We start from the raw sequence: 27,169 nt of genomic DNA, 5'->3' as shown, positions 1-27,169 counted from the left end.
GTGTGCGTGTGTCGTCCTTAGCGTAAGTTAGTTTTAGATTAAGTAGTGTGTAAGCCTAGGGACCGATGACCTCAGCGGTTTGGTCCCATAACACCTTACCACAAATTTCCAATTCCAACAAAATTCGACAAAAACTATACTTCGTTTTGTTACACAAGTTATGCGTATTATTATTACTGTTATTTTTGTTGGTAGTGGCTGTAGTTGTATGAACTTCTTGATAAGTGTAATTGTTATACTACACATGATATTAATTTCACGCTCTCAAATTTATCTGAAATTAAAAACCTGTGAATACCCAGAATGTATACTGACAAGCTGCCACTGATCAGATTCACACTGTATTACAAAAACGTGTTACCACATTAGGAACAGAGGTAGTTACTATTGGCGGAATACTAGGCTACGCCAGTAAAACGACAGGTCTCCAGTCGTTTTGCTCAGCGGAGTGACACACAAGTGCGGATCTCTCTGCTTCCGTCAGGCTGAATTGCTTTAACGCGGGTAGAGCGTTGTAGGAGCGGGTCGTTAATGACCCAGACGTGGACGGGAAGACGGCTGGCGGCGGCCAGCGGCCATTATGCGCCACAATGCCGGCACAAATTGGCCGCCATTGTTCCGGGGGCGGATGAATCGCCGCGGTCCGCGGGCCGCAGCAGTCGTGTCCAAAGGCCGGCAGCCGCCTCGGGGAAACCCCGTCGGCGGGCGGCGGGCAGCGTGCAGCGAGGCGCGGGCCGACTCTTCTGTGGCGTGCTGGCGTGGGCCGCGAACAAGGGGCTAGCCGACACCTCGAGCCCGTCTCACGCGAAAGGCTTTCTCGTCGAAATAGACTACTCGTCGTGGGCGCGCGTCACGAGGCTACGTGACCACGTTTCAGCCGCCAATCACGTTGCTAGTAGGTCGGTGACGTGAATCGTGTCTTCTTTCTTTATTTTCCGTAGCGTTTATCCCTTCTGGTACTTGGTCAGCTTTTCCAGGATTCGACAAATTTTAGAGGATTCGGTAAATATACATTCATTCTGCTGCTTTGTTTTCGATTGCTGTTTCCTTTGGACCTCTTTTATTCTCGGAGACTGGCGTCCCTTCTCTTCGTGCGTATAGTTTCTCGCAGTCCTTTATTTTTGTGCTGTCGTTAAATCAGCCGGCCGCAGACTCTGAAGCTGTTATCGCCTGCCTGCAGCGACAAGTAGACACCACTACCACCTGGTGCCGGACAAACAAAATAGCTCTCAATGCCGCCAAATCTACGTCAATTTACTTCACGAAACGGCACCCAGTCCTCCACCGTAAAATCTGTATCTTCAGGTGTCCTGATCCACGATGAACACCCATCTCGGGGTCCAGATGGACCACAAGTTGCTCTTCCACTGTCATGCGGAGTATGTCACCAACAAGGGGCAAAAGCTAAGCACGGCTTTGTACCCGCTCTTTCGCAATAGGAAACTTAACCTGCGTAACAGTCTGCGCATTTACCGAACAGTTATCCTGCCTGCCCTCACATATGGATCTGCTGCATGGGTCACGATTAGTGTCACCAGGATGCGGACATTGCACCGCCTGCAGAACAAGGTGCTCAGGTGGAGCCTGCAGGCCCCGCCACTCACAAGAATTGTCACTCTTCACGAGGAAGCGAGGAAGCGGTCCCCCTAAAGACGACCATACGCAACAACTCGCTGTGGCTCTGTGAGAAAGTGGATGCCTTGCGGGACACTGTCCATGGGTTACGCCACGTTGGGACCACACTTCCACGCCGCTGGCATCGAAATCCTGTTCCCCTGACCATCCTACAGGAATCGGATTCCGACCATGGCTAACGATAGGTCCGGCACGCCCACCACGGACGCATCCTTTGGCAGGACTAGCCCCCACTCTACGTCCAATACTTTCCAACCATACCTGCCCACGTTAGGCTAAATTTTTCTGCCTGACTCATGTAGTACTGTCACCGTCAGAGGATGGTACGGGACTACAGGTCCCACCGCCACACCTCCAAAGTGAATTGCAGTGACGCAGTCACTGCCCTGTGGATAAATTTACTGCCTCACCAACACAGTTAGACCGCAATATACCGGTGATGCTGTGTTGTAACATGTCACAAAAAAAAGGGCAGAGCGGTTCTAGGCGCTTCGGTCTGGAACCGCGCTGCTGCTACGGTCATAGGTTCGAATCCTGCTTCGGTCATGGACGTGTGTGATGTCCTTAGGTTAGTTAGGTTTAAGTAGTGCTTAGTTCTAAGAGACTGATGACCTCAGATGCTAAGTCCCATAGTGGCTCAAATGGTTGTAATGGCTCTGAACACTATGGTACTTAAACATCTATGGTCATCAGTCCCCTATAGCTTAGAACTACTTAAACCTAACTAACCTAAGAACAGCACACAACACCCAGTCATCACGAGGCAGAGAAAATCCCTGACCCCGCCGGGAATCCAAACCGGAAACCTGGGAGTGGGAATAAGTCCCATAGCGCTCAGAGCCATTTGGCCGTCCTGAAAGCATTTATTTTCTAATGCTTCTTGTAAAATTGTTTTCCTCTTATTGTGAGCATCGCAAAACCCACATTTTCGATATGTTTCAGTTATGTGATTTTTTATTTGTAAATGTCCACGAAGTGAAATACTAGAGTCCCTAGAATTTTAATCTATTAACTTTTAATATTTAAGGTACGCTTTTCTATTAGATCTTAATCTGTATTCCAGTTCACTGCTGCTCTTTTCCTAGAATTCTTCTCCCTATTTTTGTCATAATTTCTGCCACAATTTCTCGAACTCTTCCTACGTCGTCAGTTTTAAGAGCTTCCTATGCGTGGAGTATTTCTGGTTTTCACCACATTGTCATAGTGTTTCAGTTTTGGGTTCCAGGCTGATGATTTCTTAGTGTATATGTTTCTCGACTGCTGTATTTTCCTTAACGTTGTTTGACATTTAGTGTACTCCCGTCTACGAAAAAATATATTTTCACAAGTTCTTATGTACTTACGTGGGAACTGTGTGGTCTCGAAAGCTCAGAACCACACGAAAATATGCTGAAAATCTACAGTGAGGTGCGGGCGGTGAGAAAAGTCATGGGACAGCGATATGCACGTATTCAGATGGCGGTGGCATCGTGTACACAATGTATAAAAGGGCAGCGCGTTTCCGAAGCTGTCAGTTGTACTTGGGTGATTCACGTGAAAAGGTATCCGACGTGAATATGGCTTCACGACTGGCAAGTAATAGTCTCAACGTGGAATGGTAGTTGTAGCTAGACGCATAGGGCATTCCATTTAAGAAATCGTTAGGGAATTCAATATTCCGTAATCCACAGTGACAATAGTGTCCAACGATACCAGATTTCAGGCATTATCTCTCACCACGGACAACACAAAGACAGAGAGTGTCGCCGTTTGTGTAGAGTTGTCAGTGTTGATTGAAAAGCAACACGGCGTGAAATAACCGCAGAAATCAATGTGCAAAGTACGACGAACGTATCCGTTAGTACAATGTGGTAAAATTTGGCGTTAATGGGCAGTGACGGCAGACGACTGACGCGAGTGCGTTTGCTAATAGCACGACACCGCTATCATATGAACACTAATTATTTTAGACATTATAATATTTATAGACTTCTTCATAAAACGCCCTGCGACGACTCTCCTCGGCTAGCGACCGTAACGATTGTACCCTAGTCGACTGGAGAAATGTGGCCTGGTCAAAAAAGGTTCACATGACTCTGAACAATATGAGACTTAACTTCTGAGATCATCAGTCCCCTAGAACTTAGAACTACTTAAACCTAAAACCTAAGGACATCACACACATCCATGCCGGAGGCAGGGTTCGAGCCTGCGACCATAGCGGTCCTGCGGTTCCAGACTGTAGCGCCTAGAACCGCTCGGCCACCCCGGCCGGCTGTGGCCTGGTCAAATGAGTCCCGATTTCCGTGGGAAGACCTGATAACAGGGTTTGATCCTGGCAAGACCCAACGAAGCCGTGGACCAACGTTACCAACAGAGCACTATGCAAGATTGTGGTGGCTCCATAATGGTGTGGGCTATGTTTTGCATGGAATGGACTGGTTGCTCTATTCCAACTGATCTTCTTGGAGACAATTTGCAGCCATTCATGGACTTCATGTTTCCAAACGACAATGGCATGTTTATGGATAACAATGCACCATCTCACTGGGCCACATTATTTTGCAAATGAAGTACATTCTGGACGTTTCGAGCGAATGATTTGGCCACCCACATCGCCCGATGTGAATGCCATCGAACATATATGGGGCTTAGCCCTGAGGTCAGTTCGAGCTAAAATCTTGCACCGGCAACGGTGTCACAATGTGGGGAGTGGGGAGGGACTATGGAAACGGCATAACTAAATATTTCTGCAGGCTACTTCCAACGACTTATTGAGATGCATGACTTTGACGGGCAAAAGAAGGTCCACCACCATATTAGAAGGTATCACATGACTTCTTTCACTCCAGTGTAAATCCCTCATCACAAAAGCAGTGGTACTGGCCCTTCACATACAAAACTGCCGAACTTGCTACGATAGAGATTTCAGTAATCGCCCAGCAAGGTCTCTCCGGTTTAATACTGTCCTGAGCTGAAACTGCGTGGATCTGTTTTAGCGTGACGGCGCGGTTTATGGCCACCAAACGAGCCAGGGAGACTGGATCGTTGAGCGCCATGGAGCCGGTCAGCGAGTGTACGGAGTCACAACGGTCTACGCGGGGCGTAGACAGACTGTACGAGTACATGGACGCCGTTCACGTGGGGAGCGGAGGATATTTGCAGCCCACAGCCAGGGACGATGAAAGATCTGTATTGTGCTGAGCAGGAAGTGTTGTGCAGTTTTTGCCCACGTCTATTACTGGGCAGCTGGTATATTTTGTCAGAGTATATTATCAAGCGGTGAGTGCCAGACTTGCTGAAGTCGGCTGATGCCCATTGTTGCGTTTACAAACACAGCGAAACCCTTATACATTACATGAACTAAAATTCTGTATTGTACGTCAGGGCTCTGGTGCGTAAGGGAGTGACTTTTTATTGTACTGTGATTATTGTACTCATGCAGAGTTCGTGATTCGATCATTGTACGCAGGGTGCCTGCTTTAACCTCACACAAATACACACATTGAAAAAAGTTTTGCGTCACCCCGGTTCCCAGAACTCCTGAAGATAGACTTTGACTGCGGATATTGTATCACAGACATGGTCCCGTTGACTGTTCAGAGATGTCACTAAGACCAGCCAAAGATGTAAACAACCATGCATGAGCAGCGCCTATTAGACGGAGGGGGTCAAACAGCCAATCAGTTACTGTCATTCCACCAGGAAGGACGTACACTGCTCGTGTTGTCTGTAGTTCAACCATGTCTAGACGGTCAATACCGCGGTTCGATCGTGTCCGCATTGTTACTTTGTGCAAGGAAATGCTCTCATCAAAGAAAGTGTCTAGGCGTCTCGGAGTGAATCAAAGCGATGTTGTCCGGCCATGGAGGAGATTCGGAGAGACAGGAACTGTCGATGATATGCGTCGCTCAGGCCGCCCAAGGGCTAAAACGGAAGTGGACACATGACCATCGGTACCGAACGTACGCACAGTGGCAGAGCGTTCCATGATCTGACGCATCCCGATATCTTCTTCATCATGCCAATGGGAGGGCGCGAATCTGTCGTCTTTCAGGGGAACAGGTCGTTGACATCTGTAATGTGGGACGGAGAGAAGCTGGTGGCGGCTCCATTATGCTCTGGGGAACATTCATGTGGGCATGCTTGTGTCCGGTACAGCTCGTGCTAGGCACCATCACGGCCAAAGAACATTGTACACTGATTGCAGACCACGTGCCCACCTTCATGACGATCTTGTTTCCAGACAGCACTGTCATTTTTCAGCAAGATAACACGCCTAATCACAAGACCAGGAATACGATGGAGTGGTTCGAGGAACACAGTGGCGAGTTCCAGTTGATGTGCTGGGCACTCAGCATGCTAGATCTGAACCCGATCGGACACATCTGGGATGTAGTAGCAGCAGTAGTAGCTTTATTCATCCGTAGATCTTTTTTTTACAAAGATATTGGGCATGTCAAAGTATTTACAAATTTATATCAATTTAAAATAAGCTAATTCGTATACACATATATTTACAAACTACTAGTTAGACACAATAATTACATTTACTCCTGGTATAAAACACTTTTTTTTTACAAATAACTTATTAAATAATGTAATGCCACATTGTTCACTCATATCTGTGTCACTGCACACACTATACAGGCATTGTTACATAACACTTGACTCACTACACACAAACACATACACACACACGCACAAAAGAAGGAAAAACATAAAGTGTAGGTGTTATGTGGAATGTTGGATATTTTATAATCATTATTATTACTATTTATTTGTATATCATTTTTATCAAACCCCTATTCTGTTTTAGCTAAGTAATCCTTCAATGTATAAAATGTGTAACATAACAGGTACTTTTTAGCTGGCTTTTTAAAAAAGTGTATTTTGGCAATTTCTTTAATCATTTTTGATAATTTATTGTACAGTTTTATTCCTTGGTAGAAAATGTTGTTTTGAGTTTTATGTTTATTTTTTCTTGCTAAATGTAAGTTGAGTCTGTCTATTGTTGTATGGTCATGGACAGAGCTGTTTGTGCAGTAATTGATGTTATTTTTGATGTGTACAACTGACTGGTATATGTATTCAGGTGGAGCAGTTAAAATCCCCAGTGTTCTGAACAGATCTTTACAATGAGCTCCACTAGTATTTTTGGTTATTATTCTTATGGCTGTTTTCTGGAGCTTGAAAACTGTGTTCATATTTTGTGCATTTGTTCCCCCAAAAAGAATTCCATAGCTAATAATTGAGTATACATATGAATAATATGTAGGTAAAAGACACTGCGTGTTACACACTGATGATAGGATTCTAAGGGCATAACATGCTGATGACATTCTGTCTGCAAGTACCTTTGTGTGTTCACACCACTTCAACTGATAATCAATATTCATTCCTAGAAATTATGCGTTTGTTACACAGTATATAGAGGTGCCATCTACATTTAATTTAACATTGTCATATTTCCTCTTCAAATTGAAATTATGGCATTAGTTTTCTTTATGTCCAATGTCACTTTATTACTTATTGACCAATCATAAACTACCTTGAGAGTTTGATTTGCTTTCTCGGCAAGGAGTTCTCTTGTTTTGTCAGTGACTATTATATTGCTGTCATCAGCGAAGAGGATTTTTTCACCATGAGTAACACTACTTGGAAAGTCATTGACGTATATTAGGAACAGTATGTGTCCCAATATGCTACCTTGCGGAACCCCTATTTTAACGTATTTTGGTTCTGATAAGTGTTCTACTAAATGTTTAGATATATTTGAAGTATGTGCTATCTCTACTCTTTGTATCCTATCTGTTAGGTATGATCGAAACCAGTCATTAGCTACCCCTATTACTCCTAATGCTTCTAATTTATTCAATAGAATCTTGTGGTCGACTGTATCAAACGCCTTTGAAAGATGCGAAAATATGCCTGTGACACAGTCATCTTTATCAAGAGCATCAAGTACAACTTTTGTGAATTCTACAATGAATGACTCCGTATTTTTGCCGGTTCGGAAAAAAACTATGATTCGGTTAAATTATTGTGTTTATTCAGGTGATTCATTAATCTGTCTTTCATAATTGCTTCTAATATTTTTGAGAATGCTGACAGCAGGGAAATGGGCCGATGATTTTCTATGTCTTCTGCATTACCTTTCAATGTAATTAAATGTGGCGTCAGAGCTCATCGCCGCCGTCCCCGGAATTTACGGGAATTGGGTGACTCGAGTCTTCAGATGTGGTGCCAACTTCCTCCAGCGATCTCATTGCTTCCACCCCACAACGGCTCGCCGCTGTTTCCGCGCCGAAGGCTGACATACCGGCTACTAGGTAGGTGTTCCGGCTGATCAGTGTATGTTAAAATATAAGCTGGTAAATGAAAGTTGTATAAGGATTTGTACATGCTCGAGCATCCCTCAGCCATAGCCCCGAACCCACCGAAATCCTGCGCTACAGACAACATCGATGTAATGCGACTGAAGACACACGTTTCGCAACAAAACAACAAAGTATTTCCAACCTCTAGATGGGTACTTATTTTGACAATATAATCTATACATGAGAAGAATCGTTGATTCTGTAAGACTGCACTGTGAAAAACTACAAGTAAAGTTATGCGATTGTCATTTGATAATCAGACTTCACACTGTGCTACACCATCAGCATTCTGCACGTAAGCGGAAGCCTAGGTTTACAATATGTCCGGTAAGAGACAGTTTACGACACTGACATACGAATGTACTCATTTGAAAATATATTTTGTGTGGCGTTCGATATTAGACTGCTTGAATGCAGAAGCGACACTGAATGCGAAAAAGCGGCTTTAGCCGGATGTGCATGTTGTTAGGTCCCAATTTCTTTTGAACATTTCATTGAAATTCCGCACTGCGCTTTGAAGATTGAATAGCTGTGCAACGCTATCAGGTCAGCAGAAAACGTTTGTTGTTCAAATAACATATTTATTTCAAACAGCATATTTATTTCAATAGCAGTAACTCATGACATTGAAATATGTATGTTTTTGGTCCTGCTATATGGATAGTTTCTTTCTTGCTGTTACCAAAGTTCCCCTCTTAGGCCTTGAATAGGTATCATGCAAATTCTTCTCGTAGTAAGGGGAGCAGTTTTGCACGCGATTGGCTAATGCCACTGTTTCTGAGATGTCCTAAGCACATTTTCGTGCGGTTTTGAGCGTTAGAGGTCACAGACTTCCGTTGTTAGAAAGAAAACCACACACAAACTAAAAAAAATAAAATTGAATGCCTTCTTTAACTTGCTTCTAAATATTGTTCAGTGTGAAATATTTATTTTTTGAAACGAGTAAATGATGACGCTTTGTAATGTCTGGATGACATTCCATTTTTTTCAGTGTGGAGAACTTACCGTACATCTTCGTCATGAAAATTTACTCAGAATTTAGCTATGTTTGTTAATAAATTATTCTATCATTGTTGGTTCCATAATGATGTTACTATAGTGCAAGTTTTTGCAAGAAAAACAGTCCCTCATATACCGAATTTCGCAGCGGACCGCACTCAGAATAGACAATACTGTGACGTCGAAGGTCTAAACAAAAACGACCACCTGCGACAAGGGAGTGTCAGTATAGGAATAATAGACCAGAGATGCATCAGAAGACTTACTTGCCACACAAGAAAGACGTCCATGTAAAAAGGATTTAGTCACCACTTTCCGCATCAAATTCGAGAACCTTCTTTCATTAATTATTCTAGAATTTTGCCCCACACCGTCTTAGGAGTTTTGCCGATAAGTTGGTTGTTCTGGCCGGATGCCAACAATGTTCGTTTCGCCTGATCACTGCTCCTGTTTGTCGGCGTCCGCCGTTAGCCAATAGCACTGGTGGCCAACAAGAGGTTGATTACACCGATGGGTGAAACGGAAGTTTGTGGTTGTTAAAACAAACAATGTTCTGATAAATTCTTAGATGTGACAGAAAATTGAAAACAAAACAGCAAAGCCGGCCCCTAGAAGGAAACAACAAGAGTTGTATTCCTAATTAACCGCTGCAATTCGCCGTATACCGCAACACTAAGATCAACCTGTTCCGCAATCTTCAGAAAAGGCTTCCGTGAGATCCAATAGAGTTTGAACTTGAAGACTAAAATGATGCATCTAGTCTCAGAAGAAGATAAGGGGAAATCGTTGTCTTCATCAATCATCTAGAACTTCAAATAACATAAGATCAAATCTTGGAACAGTAAAACAGCTGAATTACTTACACGTTTCCGTCAATGTGTCCACATTTCACAGCAGCACTACGGAACTGGAGCAGGTTCTCAAAGCTGCGTTTATCAGCCTAAGGGTCCCAGAATTTTTTAAGGACACGATTTGAATTAATACTGAAGGACAAAGATAAAACTGCATGGCAATCGTTTAATAATGATTCGGAGAATTTTATGGAAAAACTAAAAGGGGAGAAAAGTAGAAAGAACCTGCGGATGATATGATGTGCTTGTATGACCAGCTACAACATAAATGTCATTAAAAGTTAATTTTATAATGATCATCTGTATTTATTCCTGCCAAATTTTCTTAATATGAGCGATGAACGTGTTCAGTGCTTTCTTCAGGATATTTGACTGATGGAGCGAAGGTACGATGGGAAATGGAGCGCTAACCGTTAAGTGATTATTGATGACTAGATAAAGAGAACCTCCTGCAACGCACTAGCAGAGGTCGACCAGGACGAGACGCTCTTAAGGAATTAATAGGCTTTTTTACCCTTTCTTAAAATTTGCACTTTCTTAAAGTTTGCAACGCCAGGAAAGTTGTCAAATGAAGACCATTTAATTATGTGTTTATAGAATAGCAGGAAGAATACATAATTAAATTTGGAGATGTTTCTGACACATCTAGCAGCAACAATTTATCTTAACTCGACTGGGCGTTAGATACGGATACATCGTTCCATATTGCAACTCTGTGGCAATCTCCTCCACAATTGTCATGGCTGGCTAGCAGTGGCGCGCAAACTGTTGGAAACTCATGAGCAGATGTTTTCAGTGGATGAGAGGTCTGGAAAACGTGCTGCGTCTGTATCGAGGTTGGTCAAGGCAGTGCTGCCAACATGGGGTATTGCGTTATCTTGCTCGAAGGTAACGTCAGACAGATTTCGATGCTAGGGCACATCCATCGTCTGCAACACGTCAGTTATGAAACACCTGCTGTCCGAATTACCACTACGTGCATCATAGGTGATTGTGTCGTGCCTCATACTCTCAAAGACAAAAGAAAATCAAATAAAATACACACAACGAATGAAGTGTCCGAATGGGATGGTAATCGGTAGATGTGATGTACTTACTCGAAACGTTATCAGTTGGGGAGAGATCCCATGACATTGCTGGTAGAGTTTGGCAAGCACAAAGAAAAGCAGTAGAAATTTTCGTTTGGGCAAATATAACTTTGTTGAGATCTAAGCCTAGGATGGCTTGCCATGACGGGCAACAAAACCGGGCGTGTAGTATCGTCGACGTACCGCTGCGCTGTAACGATGCCGCGGATATCAACCAAAGGGGTCCTGCTATGAAATGAAATGACACCACAGACCATCGGTCCCGGTTGTTGGGCCGTATAGCGGACGACAGTTAGTTTGGTATCCCAGCGCTTCAGCCTGGAATCTCATTGACTGGAGTAGAATGGTCTTCAGTGATGAGTCCCGCCTCGAACTGAGCCCCGACGACCAGCGATGACGCGTCTGGAGCAACCTGTCGCCCGCCATATGGCCCGACAACCAGGAGTAAGAGTCTGGGTTGCTATTTCTTGTCACAACAGGACCTTCTTGGTTGTCTTCCACGGCACCTTACAGCACAGCGCCCCGTATTGTTGCAAGCCATCCAGGTCTCATATCTCAGCAAGATAATGGCCACCCTCACATGACGAGGATTTATACTGCTTGTCTTTGTGATTATGAAACAATACCAGCAAGGTCGCAGGGTCTCTCTGCAATTGAGTAAGTTTGGAGCATTAAGGGCAGGGCCCTCAAACCAGCACAGAGATTTCGATGATTTAACCAGCCGATTGGACAAAATCTGGCACGATATTTCTGAGGAGGATATACAAAAATTCTATCAATCAACGCCCAACCTAATAACTCATTGTGTAAGGAGAAGACATGGACCATCGCGGGATTGACTTGCTCAATCTGTAAAGCTCTTCTGTTGAACAAATCATCCAGTTTTTCTGAAAATGTAAGCATTTGTTTGTCTGTATATGTACGTCACATCTGCCAGTTTCCATCCCATTCGGATAATTCCTTCGCTGTTCGTCCTCCATTTTTAATTTTTTCGCGTCACAACAATGACGAACGGAATCTGGCAACATTTATTATTCTCGGATCCTTCACAGATGGCTACACCCATTGTGATGCTGTATGGAGCAGCTGTATGTGTCTGAAAACGTGTTTTGGCGGCACTCCTGTGTTTGGCGCCACTTTATTCTATGTTGTCGAGGCTACCACTGTCTCTGTAGCCGTATCAAGGGGAGCCGCAACAATGGAAGCTGTGTTTCTGAAACTAAGTCGTAATCCAAGAGTCATGGCACTGTCCGCGTGGGTACTTACCTCGCTGCGACAAACCCAACTTCCTAACTGATGCTACATGACTTGGTTGAACTTCATAGGATGGTGAGAGATTAATATGTCTTCCCTCTCGAACGCTAGTCGCATGTAGTCATTGAGAAACTACATGGTGTTTGAGTAATGCCTTACTGAAGCCATCGATTCCATATTCACGTGGCAGGAATGGAACCCAGACCATCATCGTGAAAAGATATACGACAGTTGCAAATCAAGAAGAAATGCAGATGATAAATGGGTATTCATTGGACAAATGTATTATACTAGAACTGACATGTGATTACACTTTCACGCAATTTGGGTGCGTAGATCCTGAGAAATCAGTACCCAGAATAATCACCTCTGGCCGTAATAACGGCGTTGATACGCCTGGGCATTGAGTCAAACAGTGCTTGGATGGCGTGTACAGGTACAGCTGCCCATGCAACTACAACACTGTACCACACTTCATCAAGAGTAGTGACTGTTGTATTGTGACGAGCCAGTTTCTCGGCCACCATTGACCAGACGGGAGATCTGGAGAATGTGCTTGCCAGGGCAACAGTAGAATATTTTCTGTACCCAGAAAGGCCCGTACAGGTCGTGCATTATCCTGCTGAAATGCAGGGTTTCGCACGGATCGAATGAAGTGTAATGAAATGTAATGTCCACTGTTCAAAGTGCCATCAATGCGAACAAAAGGTGACCCACACGTGTAACCAATGGCACCCCACACGATCACGCCGGGTATTACGCCAGAATGGCGATGACGAATAGACGCTTCCAATGTGCGTCAACCGCGATGTCACCAAACACGGATCCGACCATCATGATGCTGTAAACAGAAGGTGGATTCATTCGAAAAAATGACGTTCTTCCATTCGTGCACCCAGGTTCGACGTTGAGTACACCATTCCAGGCGCTTCTGTCGGTGATGCAGCGTCAAGGGTAAGCGCAGCCTTGGTCTCCGAGCTGATAGTCCACGCAGCTGCTCACGTTGTCGAACTGTTGTCTTGCAAACGTTGATTCAGGGATCGAGATTTGGCTACAAGATCCGTTAAAGCCATGCGGATAAGATTCCTGTTATCTCGACTGCTAGTGATACGAGGCCGTTGGGAACCAGCACGGCGTTCCGTAAAACCCTTCTGAGCCCACCTATTCCATATTTCGCTAAGAGTCATTGGATCCCGACCAACGAGAGCAGTAATGTCCCTATACGATAAACCGCAATCGCGATAGGCTAGGAAACGTGATGGTATCCATTTCTCCTCCTTACACGAGGCATCACAATTACGTTTCACCAGACAACGCCGGTGAACTGCTGTTAGTGCGTGAGAAATTGATTGGAAACTTTCATCATGTCAGCACGTTGTAGGTGTCGCCACCGGCGCCAACCTTGTGTGAATGCTCTGAAGAGCTAATAATTTGCATATCACTGCATCTTCTTCCTGTCGCTTAAATTTCGCGTTTGTAGCACGTTATGTCCGTGGTGTAGCAGTTTTAACGGCCAGTAGTGTATATACTTCGTGTGCTAGTGCTGAACTTTAGTTGTAAAATTTATTTTTTATTTTCTAAAAGGAAAGCTTAGCCAGGTTGCTGACCCCGCTGTCCCGTCTTCAGATGTATCTGCGAAGTTATAAAAAAATAATTACGCTTAACCAAATTAGTGCCTGTGCTGAAATGGTTATCATTTGCATATGCGAGTACATAGTACACTTCACGCCAATTTGACGTTTGTTACATCCCACTTTCATGTTGATCCAGTGTATGTACAACAGACATATCTAAAAAATGATAGCCGGTCAATGAATTTAAGGCCTGTTTTCTAGTTCTGTGAGGCAGAAAACTCAAAATTTTGTTGGGCATAACAATCAAGTAGCCGAAATGTGTAAAAAGATTGTAATCGTTATCTGTACTATATCATAAACGATGTGATGCGCAAACCTCGTGTACTGCTGTCTCAGTCCAGTACCGGAAACGCTTACAACACAGCAGCAGGAGGAGGTCACAAAGGGCCGCTGTTAAGGTACCTGACATTTCTTCATCCTTTCTGGACAGCTGCGGCTGCCTGGTGACTCAGGCTGTCCGCCACACGCAGATACAGCGCCGGATGACAAACGGCACGCGATAAAGGCCGCCTTCCGCGGAGATACACTTGTCTCTGGCGAGAGTCGAGTCGCAGTGCAGTTCTGCCGTGGCGCTGGCAGTGACAAAAGGCGAGGCGGCTGCTGCCTGCTGCTGCTGTAACGCGCCGCGGGAAGTGGGATGGTGCAACTTTTGAAATACGACTACGGCAGCAGATAATTCGCGAGTGACCAAAGAGCTCGCACTGCTGCAATAACTCAGATCGGCAGTTTAACACGTTTTTCGCAGCGTGCTGCGGAAAAGGAAGAACACCGCCCCTACTGGCCTTCTCTGCGACCATCACACGCGTCTGCTCGTAGCCGAGGCAAGAACGGGAACCGGTGTGGCGTGGAGCGCCATCGCTTCTCCTGTTTTTTGCACAATAGAGAGGTTACACGAGAATGTCTTCCTCTGGCAACATTTGTATTTCCATTCAGTAACATGGACATCTGTCATTCGACTGGTTTGTCGACCTGCTCCAGTTCTTTCTATCCTACCACTCTCTGTATCACTTCGCTGCTACTGCGCTCAACATCGACAGAAATTAATGACACATGTTGGTCTGCTTTCTGTTGTTTGCATTCTGTGCAGCTCTTTCCTCTGTCATGTTACTTTATTCGTCCACATATGCTTTCCTCAATAGTATTTGGCGCGTAGTAAACTTGAATAATTCATACATCCAACCACATCATTATAGAAAGTTTTAGATAACAAATGATCTATATGCTGTATCGAGCACAGTTCTTTATCCAGAACATCTAATTCTTAATGGAAAAAATTGATACATTTGAGGGCTATTTAGTGAGTACTTGTAAGGTGTGTTGTAGGCTCGTAACTAATTAAAATTTTTATCAGTGCTCTAGTCTATAGCAGTGGAGGTTCCGTGAGGCTATTCGCGAATGGTGCTGTTTCCTATAAGAAGGTAGCAACGCCACAAGACTGTAGAGATTTTAGAGGGGATCGAAGGTTGGTGCAGGAAGTGACAGTCGATCGCTATCGTAAATAAACGCAACCTATTGCGCATACGCAGACGAAGAAATCCACAGCTGTGTGGTTACACCGCTAGTGACAAGTCACTGGGGACAGTTAATACCGTAAAATACTTAGTAGTTACCATCTGGAGCGACCTAAAATGGAATGACCACATAAAACAAACAGTTAGAAAAGCAGATGCCAGGCAGTCATCCACTGCCAAAAGTTTGACGGAAAATTGATTCATTCACGAAAGAAGTGGTTGAAAAAACACTCGGTCGAGCGATTCATGAGTGTTGTTCATCGTTCTCGGTTACTTACCGAGTTGGATTGATAGAAAGCATAGAGAAATTTCTCTTGTTTGGACATCTACAGCTGTTGATATTCATCATCAACGATAAGATCCGCTACTGTTGTAAAAAATTTTATTTCCTACATGAACAGTGTAACCCGCTTTCGACACCTGTGTGTCATTTGCCGTGCATCTGCGAAATTATAAATAAATAATGACGCCTATCCAAGTTAAACAGAATTTACACTAAAATTCTTAAGAAAAAACCCCGTTTACTTACATAAAGTATTATTCTATTCAAGTCGAATAAGAAAGGTTAAATCAGGTCAAATTAGTGCATCACTGATATACAGCATAAAACAGGAGACCCTGTCAATTCATAGGTCTGCCGCAAAGCATCTCGCAGAGCAGGACAAAGATCCCAGCTTAAGGGTATTCCAACCATGGAATTGCATAAAGCTAGGTAGGCAGTCTTTCAAACATAGTGCTGCACACACACTCATAAGACCCGTGCCAAGCACACACCAAAGTTGAGATTTTTGGCACGCCCTTAGGCCGGACATTTGTCCTGCTCCGCGAGAGCCTTTCCGGTAGTCCTAGAAATTGAAAGGGTCTTCAAATGGTTCAAATGGCTCTAAGCACTACGAGACTTAACTTCTGAGGTCATCAGTCGCCTAGAACTTAGAACTACTTAAACCTAACTAAACTAAGGACACCACACACATCCAGGATTCGAACCGCGACCGCAGCAAGCAGCAGCGCGGTTCCGGACTGAAGCGCCCAGAGTCTCCTGTTTGTCTTGTATACCAGGGATGCACTATTTTGACCTTATTTAATTTATGTTATACGTCTTTAAGGGACTAACATTTTATATACGTACACGGCGGTTTTTTCTTAAGAATTTAGTAGAAGATCTGATCGCTTTTAATGTCAGCAATGTGAATAGGCTTCATTACTTATTTATGACCTTGCAGACGCAGCTGACATGGGATACAGGTCCCGAAACCGAGCTGTCTTTTCCTTCTGGCAAACGAAAATATTTACAACTGTAACGGACCTCACCATTAATGATGTACGGAGATAGTCTAACGAAGAGCGGCGCATTTCCTCACACGATCGTTCGGTCTGCACATAAGCGTTAGGCGGAAATAGTCTGGAAACTGGAATGGCAGACGCTGGAAGAGAGGCTGTATGCATCATGGAGAGGATCACTGTTTAACTTAAAGGAATTTACGTTCGAAAAAGAGTGGAGCAAGACATTACTTCCTCCCAGAGAGGACCACGGCAAGAAAATCGAGAAATTCATACGGAGGTTTGCTGGCGATTCCGCTTTTCACATACTGTTGTCAATGGAAGTGACGAGGAGTGGGGAACAGTTAATGCTTCTAGAAGTATCCTCCACCTCACTCCGAACTGTAGCTTTCGGAGTACCTTTGTAGATATATATTCATATTTATAAATAAGTTGCTCTAAGTACATTACATACACTGTACTCATTAGACACATGTTTCCTTGAATTGAAAACGGGATGTTGAGTTGAGAAGCGTGGAAATATGCTTGTATACTATACGTCAGAGATCTTGGTCATGAGATTTTAATGCGTGCTGTGGTGTATTTTAACTGCAGGCTGTATAACGAAGGAGGTGTTTATCATCAATTTATGTTAATTTTTTTATAATTTCATAGTCTGTGTTCTATAAATTGAATTGGTCATTTGTCTTCCCTCCAAAAATTTTGCATAATTAAAAGACATGCAGTAGAAACAGCCATGTCTTTCTTGCGTCTTCTCCACGCAAGCAAACGCATATGTTCCTGGCAATACTTCTCCGTAGATCTCATTCATCACCTAGTCTAATAACTTTTGCATCCTACCCTAATACGTTCACAATATATATAGGTGCATATTGAATTTTTCTCAGGTGGTTCTGAGCCGATGCGTTTAATTTCAATACTTCTCTTCCTCTTTACGTCCGTCTAATGCTGCATCCAAACCATACAACTCCACTCATCTTCTTAAAACATACATAAGTGTTTAAGAACAGGAAATCTGTATTTATTTCAGCTGCACCACGTTGCTCATTATACCTTGCACATTCTGAAATTTTGCTAAATAGACAACAGAGTTAATATACATCTGGTGTTGCACGTGCCTTCCGCAATTCTGATTCCTAACTGGTCTTTTTCTTCTGTATTGATATACTTATCTTTTTTTTAGTAATTTGTTTTTTCGCTGAGTGTGAGTTCTGTGCTACTCAACGTATCCATTCAGTTTAACGGTGTATTCACTACTTCCAGGAAAAATACATGAGTACTGCCATTTCTCTTTAGCTATAGGAGTAATTAATGGCAAGTTTCTTTTTTAATTGTTATGACCAACAATATTGACGGAAAATTTATCAGTGTTACTCAATCATCTTTGCTCCGAAGCACACTATGGTTGTGCAGTGGCACTGACCTACTTACGTACAGATGGTCTTTTGTTACAGACGAGAAATTTTTGAATTATCGACGACATGCTTAGTACTGCACCTTCCTCCGAGGAGTTAGTAGGACCTAGACGGGACAAAATAGAGGAAAGGACTTCGTTAGAGGGAGAACGATTGTTGGAATGTTAGAAATGAAACAGCTTGTGGTTCAGCCCTATGTGAGGGTGATTACACCGCCAAGTGAAGAAGAACAACTGTTGAACTGTGGGAAATAATACTTCCTGTGGTGCTATCCTATAAAAGGGTGCTTACACCATAAGTGGCGTAAACTGCTGGCCAGTGGCGAGTAGGAATCGCACTCAGAGCGTTCCGTACAAACGTAACCATGTCTGCAGGCAAGTCATCCATCCCGGCAAGCCAGAATGTCGAGCCATTTTGCCTGTTATCGACATTGATGCTGCCAATACACCGGCCCTAGGGTTCCAAGATTTTCGAGAATGTTTTAATTTCAATAATAAGAATCTGCCATAAAACCGTGGAGGTGGCAGCCGATCATTATTACAATAACAAATACTTTCGCATTCAGGCTGACTAGGGCGCAGTAGTAAAAAGCAAACATCCGGCATGGGATGACTTTATTGCTTATGCGACGCGCTTCAGAATTTCTCCATCATCTGAGATTCAGGAGCGCGGACTAGTCTACGAATGTTTATTTCATATACAACTCGAAACGCCATATCTTCGTGCATATATCGCTCCTGGATATCTGATGATGGATAAATTCCGAAGCTCGTCACATCAGCAATGAAATCATTCCGTGCCTGATGTTTGACTTTTACCGCTGCGAACCAGTCAGCCTGAATGCAGAACTGCTGATTGTTTTAATTTGACTTTGGATAAAATACGCCAAAATAAATATTTGTTTTCGTATCATAAAATTACAAATTATCAATTTTTGGATTTTTATCTTTGTTTGTTCTTCGAAATCTTTCCCCTTGCCCAATTTCATGACTCTAGGCCAACGGGAAGCACCGTACAGATTTTGATGAGTGAATTCGCGAGTATCAAAATATGTGACATGAACTGCCATATCTTTTGGTTGGATTGACTTAGAAGCTTATAATTATTATACCGTCAAGGGCCTAGAGACCACTGTACCTGACATAAATTTCCGTTCCTGAGTAAAAGGGGCGTTAACAGTCAAAAAGACAAGCTGACAGGCAGACAGCAAAGTTGACCTTTAAGCGTTCTGCTTTTATCGACTGAGGTATGCAGCCCTATCAAGCTTTAGATGTGTCTTCAGCAACATGTATCACTCGCATAATGACCACCACGAAAAGCTTAGTGAAATTCGGGCTCATACGAAAGGCTACTCTCAGTCTTACTACCTGCTTACTATCCATTACTGGATTAGGAAGATGCCTAATTATGTACACTGTTTCCTCTTAAAATCACAACTCAATAAAGGCGGCAATGCAACAGACGTCAAACTCGCATGAAATCTTCTTCATTCTTGGATATGCGAACGATTGAAATTGTAGTAAGTGGGCTGGAATAAAAGAAAGCTTTTGAATATTGACTGCCTGTGAGATTTCACGTTAAGCCCTGTTTAACATGGCGTAACGACTACCACGACGTCAAAATTCGACGTAGTTAGGACCGTGGCCTATCGAGACTACAGCCACATTATTGCCTTCGATAGTCAGCACCCCTCGACTCTCATTTGAAAGTGGAATGTAGATGTTAAGCAGGATCACAGCAGCCTAACGCAAGTAGCGCCTGAGAGAACGGATATATCGTTTGCTCGGTTGGGCACGATCGCACAGCCACACTATATAATTTGAGTCAGGATTGTCTGCAGCATGGAATGTGTACTGGTAGGGTCGGGGAGGAAGTGGTAAGGTGCTGGGACGAATTTACCAAAAATTAATTTATTCCACGAAGAGTGGATTTTAATACTAAAGATGAAAACTTAATTTATATCACAATTGAACGCCACATCCCTTGCTTCATATTACAGTTTATAACGAAACCATGGTACAAGGATAAGAGCTTAACGGTTTGAGGCAAGCTCAAGTTTTATACACTGACTGTAACTCAGGAAAAGAAAGTTTCAAAACTGACGTCGTTTCGCAGAGCTTGGATTCAGAAAACTTTGCTGGGCTTCGGAAATTTTGACGTTGACCAAATCTCGAAGAAGGTACTTCCAGTTACCACACAAATCATTAATAGTTGTAAAAGACGTTATAGCAAACTTCACTGCAGTGAACATATTTTCAAAAGAGCAACAATAATTACACAACTACAGCTACTGAACGCATTAAAATTTGAGCCTGAATACAGAAATACCAAATAACGCAAACCTCTAGCACACAATTTTTTGAAACAGAATCTGCCTATAGAAGCTGATGAATCTCATTGGAAATAGCGGTAGTTCCAAGAAAAGTATAGCGACACGTTAGAATTAAACAGCGATTTTCTGTACGTAATACCAATTAATAATTACCCTGACTAGCTTACAGCGTGATAAATTAAAACAATGAATAGCTTCAATACAACAGATTAAAACCCGGATTACTTAATTAAAGAGCACAGCCCCAAATCATAGCACACAGGTACGAGCCCCAGTGACAAATAGCTGCTTCCTATGTTTTTAACAAAACAGTAGGCATCAAGGTGGCCCTTACAATGCGTTAACAAAAAAGATCATTTGGGTAGGAATACCTAATACATAGATTTGATCCCGCATAAATTTGATCCCGCAGTTCCACGAAAACACTTCCACAAGAACTCGAAAAATATAAAAGCAATCACTGTCGAACATCAAATGACAACGGAAAGTATCGGCCGAGGACGAAGATACCAGCAGCACTACGTGTTCAAAATTGTCGCCTAAAAACAGCCAAAGCACAATAACCACTCAAAAATATGGCGTTATTCATATTTTGAAAATTTTCCTCTCTATCTTAATTTTGTTATCCATGCGTTAAGTCCTGAGTTGTTCTATGTTAAGTATATGGTCTTCAGCCGAATTTCATGCGAATTCTTTTAAGATAAGGCCTTTAGCCGTATTAAATTAAAATTTTAAAGGTCATTTGTTTAAAACATTTTAAAATGTTCTTTCTGAGACTGTTGTTACCCAGTTCTTCTATTATGTAACTAAGGCCTTCAGCCGTGTGTATTCTTTACGGCAATTTTAATAACTTGTGTTCAGGTCTACAGCAGTATTGTTTCTGAATTCTTTTAAGAGCATGCGTGATTAAGTGTTTTAGTAAAAGAAAGTTTCTATGTTTGTGCAAATAACAGCAACTGATTTGGGCTCCTTTCCACAACCTGATCCGCTCTGTCATGCGAAATCAGATTTCAGTTGAAACTTCCTGGCAGATTAAAACTGTGTGCCGGGCCGAGACTCGAACTCGGGACCTTTGCCTTTCGCGGGCAAGTGCTCTACCAACTGAGCTACCCAAGCACGACTCACGCCCCGTCCTTACAGCCTTACTTCTGCCAGTACCTCGCCTCCTACTGGGTAGCTCAGTTGGTAGAGCACTTGCCCGCGAAAGGCAAAGGTCCAGAGTTCGAGTCTCGGTCCGGCACACAGTTTTAATCTGCCAAGAAGTTTCATATCAGCCCACACTCCGCTACAGCCGGCCGCGGTGGTCTCGCGGTTCTAGGCGCGCAGCGCGGAACCGTGCGATTGCTACGGTCGCAGGTTCGAACCCTGCCTCGGGCATGGGTGTGTGTGATGTCCTTAGGTTAGTTAGGTTTAAGTAGTTCTAAGTTCTAGGGGACTGATGACCACAGCAGTTGAGTCCCATAGTGCTCAGAGCCAGTCGAACTCCGCTACAGAGTGAGAATCTCATTCCAGATTTCTGTTGGTTTGGATGTTAACAGAACGCGACCAACCTGAGGTCATAGCACTGTTCAGACGTTGACATGAGAACAAACGAACTTGGCTTTCATATGTAAAAAGGCCTCGGGGACAGTATAAGTAGTGCAAAAGTTCTCACCGATTTCTGGAAAGAAAGTCACCGGCACATAGCTTAGCCCTTTAGACTCGCTAGAATTAACACTGTGGTGGCAGGACACCAGAGTAAGAATAACTTACAAGGTTCCCACAGTAATCTGCCATAATGACGCTAGTTCATTGCAGGCGCCACTAGAGTCCGGGCCACAGAATTACAAAACCGCACAGAGTCTCCTGATCTGCTCTTCCGGACGCTAATGCAGCCCTTCGAAAGCCAGGTGCAACGGCAAGCCGGACCACGCTGCTACACAAGCAACTGCCACCTTAGCCACACTACAGCCGACTGCCCAGGCTCCCGTCGCCACAGTCCGCGACACCTCACGGAGAGCCGCCCCACCAACCCAGGATCTCACTCTCGAAGCGAAAAACACGGCAACGCAAATCAGCCTCCCGCTCGACGCACAAGGCGGCAAAAGTTCCAGAGGCCGCACGAAAAGCATGGCAAAAGAACTTGATAAAAGCAAGCCAGATGGCTCATAACGCGCCCAAACGGACTGTGCGACGACCACAGGTTGTCGTCAGGGCGACTATTGTAGCGGCTTCCCTTGGGGCGGGCACAAAGAGAGGCGCTCTGATGTCGGGGCGAGCAAAGACCACACTGCAGACAGGGGCAGCCTTTTGTCGTCTTTTCAGACGAGTCGGGGTTCTGCACACAGCATGACAATGGACGTTTCCAACTGTGAGGATACAGCTGAGCTTTCGACATACCCTTGCGAACGATCCGCATCGACTGGACTGGCCGATGACAAGATTTCTCTCCACGGGCTCATATTCAATTCAGTAAAGGTTTCGCGCAAAGGGTAATTGATAGGAGAGAGGTGGTGCTAGAAAACGCGAGACACCTCCCAACTGATAACAAACAACGTTATCATCCAACAACGAAATGAGTCAATGGCCCACATTCATGTTTCTTTACTACAAATTTCCCTGCAGACATACTATTTGTTGACAAAAGCCGTAGGATAGCGACGTCCACATTTACAGATGGCGCTAGTATCGCCTACACAAGGTATGAAAGGGCAATGCACTGGTGGAGCAGTCATTTGTAGTCAGGTAATTCACATGAAAAAGGTTCCGATGTGATTACGGCCGCACCACGAGAAGTAACAGACTGTAAATGCGGAGTGATAATTGGAGCTAGGCGCATAGGACACTCCATTTCAGAAAATGTTAAGGAATTCAACATCCCGAGATCCATAGTATCAACATTGTGCTGAGAATACCAACGTTCAGGCATTAACTCTCACAACGAGCAACGTTGTGGCCGACGGCGTACCCTTACCGACAGAGATTAGCAGGGTTTGCGTACTGCTAACAGACAAGCAACACTATGTAAAATAATCACAGTAATCAATATGGGACATATGACGAACGTAACCGTCAGGACAGTTCCTCGAAACTAGGCGTTAACGAGCTCTGGCAGCAGACGAGCGACGCGTGTGCCTTTGTTAACAGAACGACATGCCTGCAGCGGCTCTCCTAGGTTCATGACCAATCCGGTTGTACCCTTGAAGAATGGACAACCGTAGCCTGGTCCGATGAGACCCGATTTCTGTAGGTAAGAGATGATGGTTTGGTTCGGCCGTGACGCAGACACCACGAAACCATAGACCGAAGTTGTCAACAAGGCACTGTGCAGGCTGGTGGTAGCTTAATAATGGTGAGCTGTGTTTACATCAAATGGACTGGGTCCTCGGCTACTTTCAGATACTTGGAGACCATTTGCAGCCATTAATGAACTTCATGTACCCACACAACGACGAAATTGTTATGGATAACAATGCACCATATCACTGGGCTACAGCTGTTCGCAGTTGGTTTGAAGAACATTCTGGACAGTTCGAGTTAATCATTTGGTAACCTAGATGACCCGACATGAATCCCTTCGTACGTTTTTGGGACATAACTGACAGGTCAATTCGTGATCAAAATCCTGCACTGGCAACGCGTTCGCAATTATGGACGGCCGTACAGGTAACGTGGCTCAGTACTTCTACAGGGAACTACAAACGACTTGTTGAGTCCATGTCACGTCGACATGCTGCATCGTCCCGCGTAGGAGGAGGTCCGACACGGTATTGGGTGGTATTTCACGACTTACGTCACCTCAGTGTATACATGAATAATCAATTATTAACCTTCCATTCCACCTTTATAAGTGCAATGGATACAAAAAGCGACGATTAATGACATGAGATAACAGTAACCTAATATTTGGTTGTCCCTGAAAAGACTGTCTGCCTTAGAAGAATGGGACAAAATCGCAATATGCGAATGAGTTGCAAAAATACAAATCCGCTGTCGAGACTTAGTGATTGCCTGACACAGCAGGAAGAATGAAAAACAATCACACGCAAATACCATCACTAAAGTCACTCGAGAAATGCATAATACGAGGTCCGACAATAGAATAATAAGACTGATGTGAAAGTAGCTTGTTTCCGATGCACCACTGCAAGATTAATGTAACGCTGCAAAACAAAAATTGCGTCGCGATTTAATATTACAGGCTCCATTTCGGCTTCACCCCAAGCAAGTAACGCGGCTACGGCCACCGTATGGGGAAAAAATGTTGCTTAGGTCTCATCTCCTTCAAAGAAGTTCCCTTCTGATTGCATACACTTTTTCCAGCGCTTCTGCCGTTGATGGTAACATTTCTGGAACTCATCTTCTGTAATATCCTCCAAGACCCTCGTCACAGCTTTTTGGACATCTTGTGTTGTTTCAAATAACAACCCTGGACCGCAGTTTTGACTCTTGGAAATAGAAAAAAGTCGCACGGAGCGATATCTGGTGAATAAGGTGGCTGTGGGAGTACTGAAATTTGTTTTGAGGTTAAAAATTGCTGTACCGACAGAGCAGTATGGGGTGGCGCATTATCGTGATGCAGAATCCAATTGTCAGCAATGTTGGCACGGACACGAAGAACTCTTTTACGAAGACTTTCTAAAAACTTTTTGTGGTAATATCGGTTAACTGTTTGTCCAGGAGGCACCCACTCTTTACGAACTATTCCCTTGGAATCAAAGAACCACACAAGCATGCATTTCACTTTTGACTTTGACATTCGAGCTTTTTTTGGTCTGGGTGATCCCTTTGAGCACCATTGCAAACTTTGGCGTTTTGTCTCTGGATCGTACTGAAAAAACCAACTTTCATCACCAGTGGTAACACGGTTCAACAATTCTGGATCGATTTCCGTTTGCTCTAACAGATCGGCTGCCACATTTTTCCGTGTGTCCCGCTATTGTCGTGTGAGATTTTTGGTGACCATTTTTGCACAAATCTTTCTCATGCCAAGATCTTCAGTTATTATTAGACAAACCGTTTCTCGATTGATGTTCAGTTCTTTTGCAATCATTTTCACGGATAATCTTCTGTCAAATCGTACGAGTTCACGCACCCTGGCAGGGTTGACATCCGTCCGTGAGGTTGATGGTCGTCCACTGCGGTCTTCATCTTCAACATTCGTTCTGCCTTCACTAAACATTTTATGCCAACGAAAAACTTGATCTCTTGACATAACCACCTCTCTAAAAGCCTTCTGAAGCTTACCGTACCGAGCGAGGTGGCGCAGTGGTAGCACACTGGGCTCGCATTCGGGAGGACGACGGTTCAATCCCGCGTCCGGCCATCCTGATTATGTTTTCCGTGATGTCCCTAAATCGCTCCAGGCAAATGCTGGGATGGTTCCTTTGAAAGGGCACGGCCAACTTCCTTCGCCATTCTTCCCTAATCCGCTGAGGCCGATGACCTCGCTGTTTGGTCTCTTCCACCAAACAAGCCACTCCAATCCAATCGAAGCTTACCGTAAGTTGTTCAAATGGCTCTGAGCACTATGCGACTTAGCTTCTGAGGTCATCAGTCGCCTAGAACTTAGAACTAATTAAACTTAACTAACCTAAGGACACCACACACATCCATGCCCGAGGCAGGATTCCAACTTGCGCCCGTAGCGGTCGCTCGGTTCCAGACTGTAGCGCCTAGAACAGCACGGCCACTCCGGCCGGCTTACCGTAAGTTGCCGTCGCGTTTTCACCCAATTTAACGCAAAAAGAAATGGCATACCGTTGCGCAATATTATGCGGTTCCATTTCCGTGATGAGAGGCACAAACATGTGTCTTGTTTGTAAGTATCGAGTAGTGTTTAGTTAGCTGTGTATGAAAAGTGTGTATTTCATTATCATCGTTGTTTGTATGTGCGTGTTGTTTTTGTTGTTGTGCGGTTGTCATATGTGATTAAATACGAAATACAAGTCACAGACCCATGATTTTGGATGCAAAAACATCCAGAAAGAACGCCAGACAAGTGATGTGACTATTTGTAAGGCAGTCTGGCAACTGCAAAAGGTTCGTGTGTGACGCTGAGCGCTCTGATTCTAGGGAACCAGCTCCAACGCGTGAAGTGTCAGCTATCAACTAATTTTAATCAGACTCTCCACCTTTAGTTTACATAATATGTATCATGGCTGCGGATTCCGCGTGGTGTCTGTTCTTTTGGGCGTGTCCAAAAGAATAGACGCCACGAACTCACATGAAAATATATTACGGAGGTGTAATAATCTTGAGGCACGCCCCTACCAAATCTACATCAGGAGGGCAATCTCAGCTCAGAGACGTTTTGAATCACAATGACAACACTCAATACTCAATAATAATTAAAATAATCATAAAGATTGTAATAATTAAAAAGGCAAGAGTGACGAGGCGTTTCCAAAAACGCATAGCTGTATGAAGGTGTTTTCTTCGCTACTACCGGTTTCACACCTATATCGGTAGGCTCAACGTGGTGCTTACACCACTTCAGCCAGTTAGCAATACGGCGGAGGCATTTTAAGTTTTACTTACTATGGTTTTATACAGACGGTGTCTACCAGAGACTGTAATACACCACACGGGGTGTTACCCGGCTTGGTTCGTTCAAAATTCGTGCTTTATACATTCTGACACATATCTTTCGGTGGTACTCAATTTTATTATGAACCCCCCACCCCGCAATGTGGTTTGACTCTTAAACTGGATAGCTTCCTGAAGGCTGGGACTCATTAATTGTCTGTGTAGATTATGAAAATTCAACTATCATAAAAGTGAAGATACGTTTACACTGACGTGAAACTGTAGTGGCGAATAAAACACCTT

The 27,169-nt window shown here is 43.9% G+C and overlaps 1 protein-coding gene and 1 non-coding gene across 6 annotated transcripts in view; both read right to left on the bottom strand.

The window, feature by feature from the left end:
* LOC126272339 (inactive dipeptidyl peptidase 10) overlaps positions 1 to 27,169 on the bottom strand; it is a 1,336,959-nt gene that overhangs the window by 1,028,954 nt on the left and 280,836 nt on the right. The window lies entirely within an intron of this gene.
* Positions 21,402 to 21,476, bottom strand: Trnas-cga (transfer RNA serine (anticodon CGA)). The gene has a single exon. It is a non-coding gene; the product is annotated as a tRNA-Ser (tRNA).

The sequence above is a fragment of the Schistocerca gregaria genome, chromosome 5 (assembly GCF_023897955.1).
Source record: "Schistocerca gregaria isolate iqSchGreg1 chromosome 5, iqSchGreg1.2, whole genome shotgun sequence".
NCBI lineage: Eukaryota > Metazoa > Arthropoda > Insecta > Orthoptera > Acrididae > Schistocerca > Schistocerca gregaria.
This window is presented reverse-complemented; position numbering and strand designations above follow the sequence as displayed.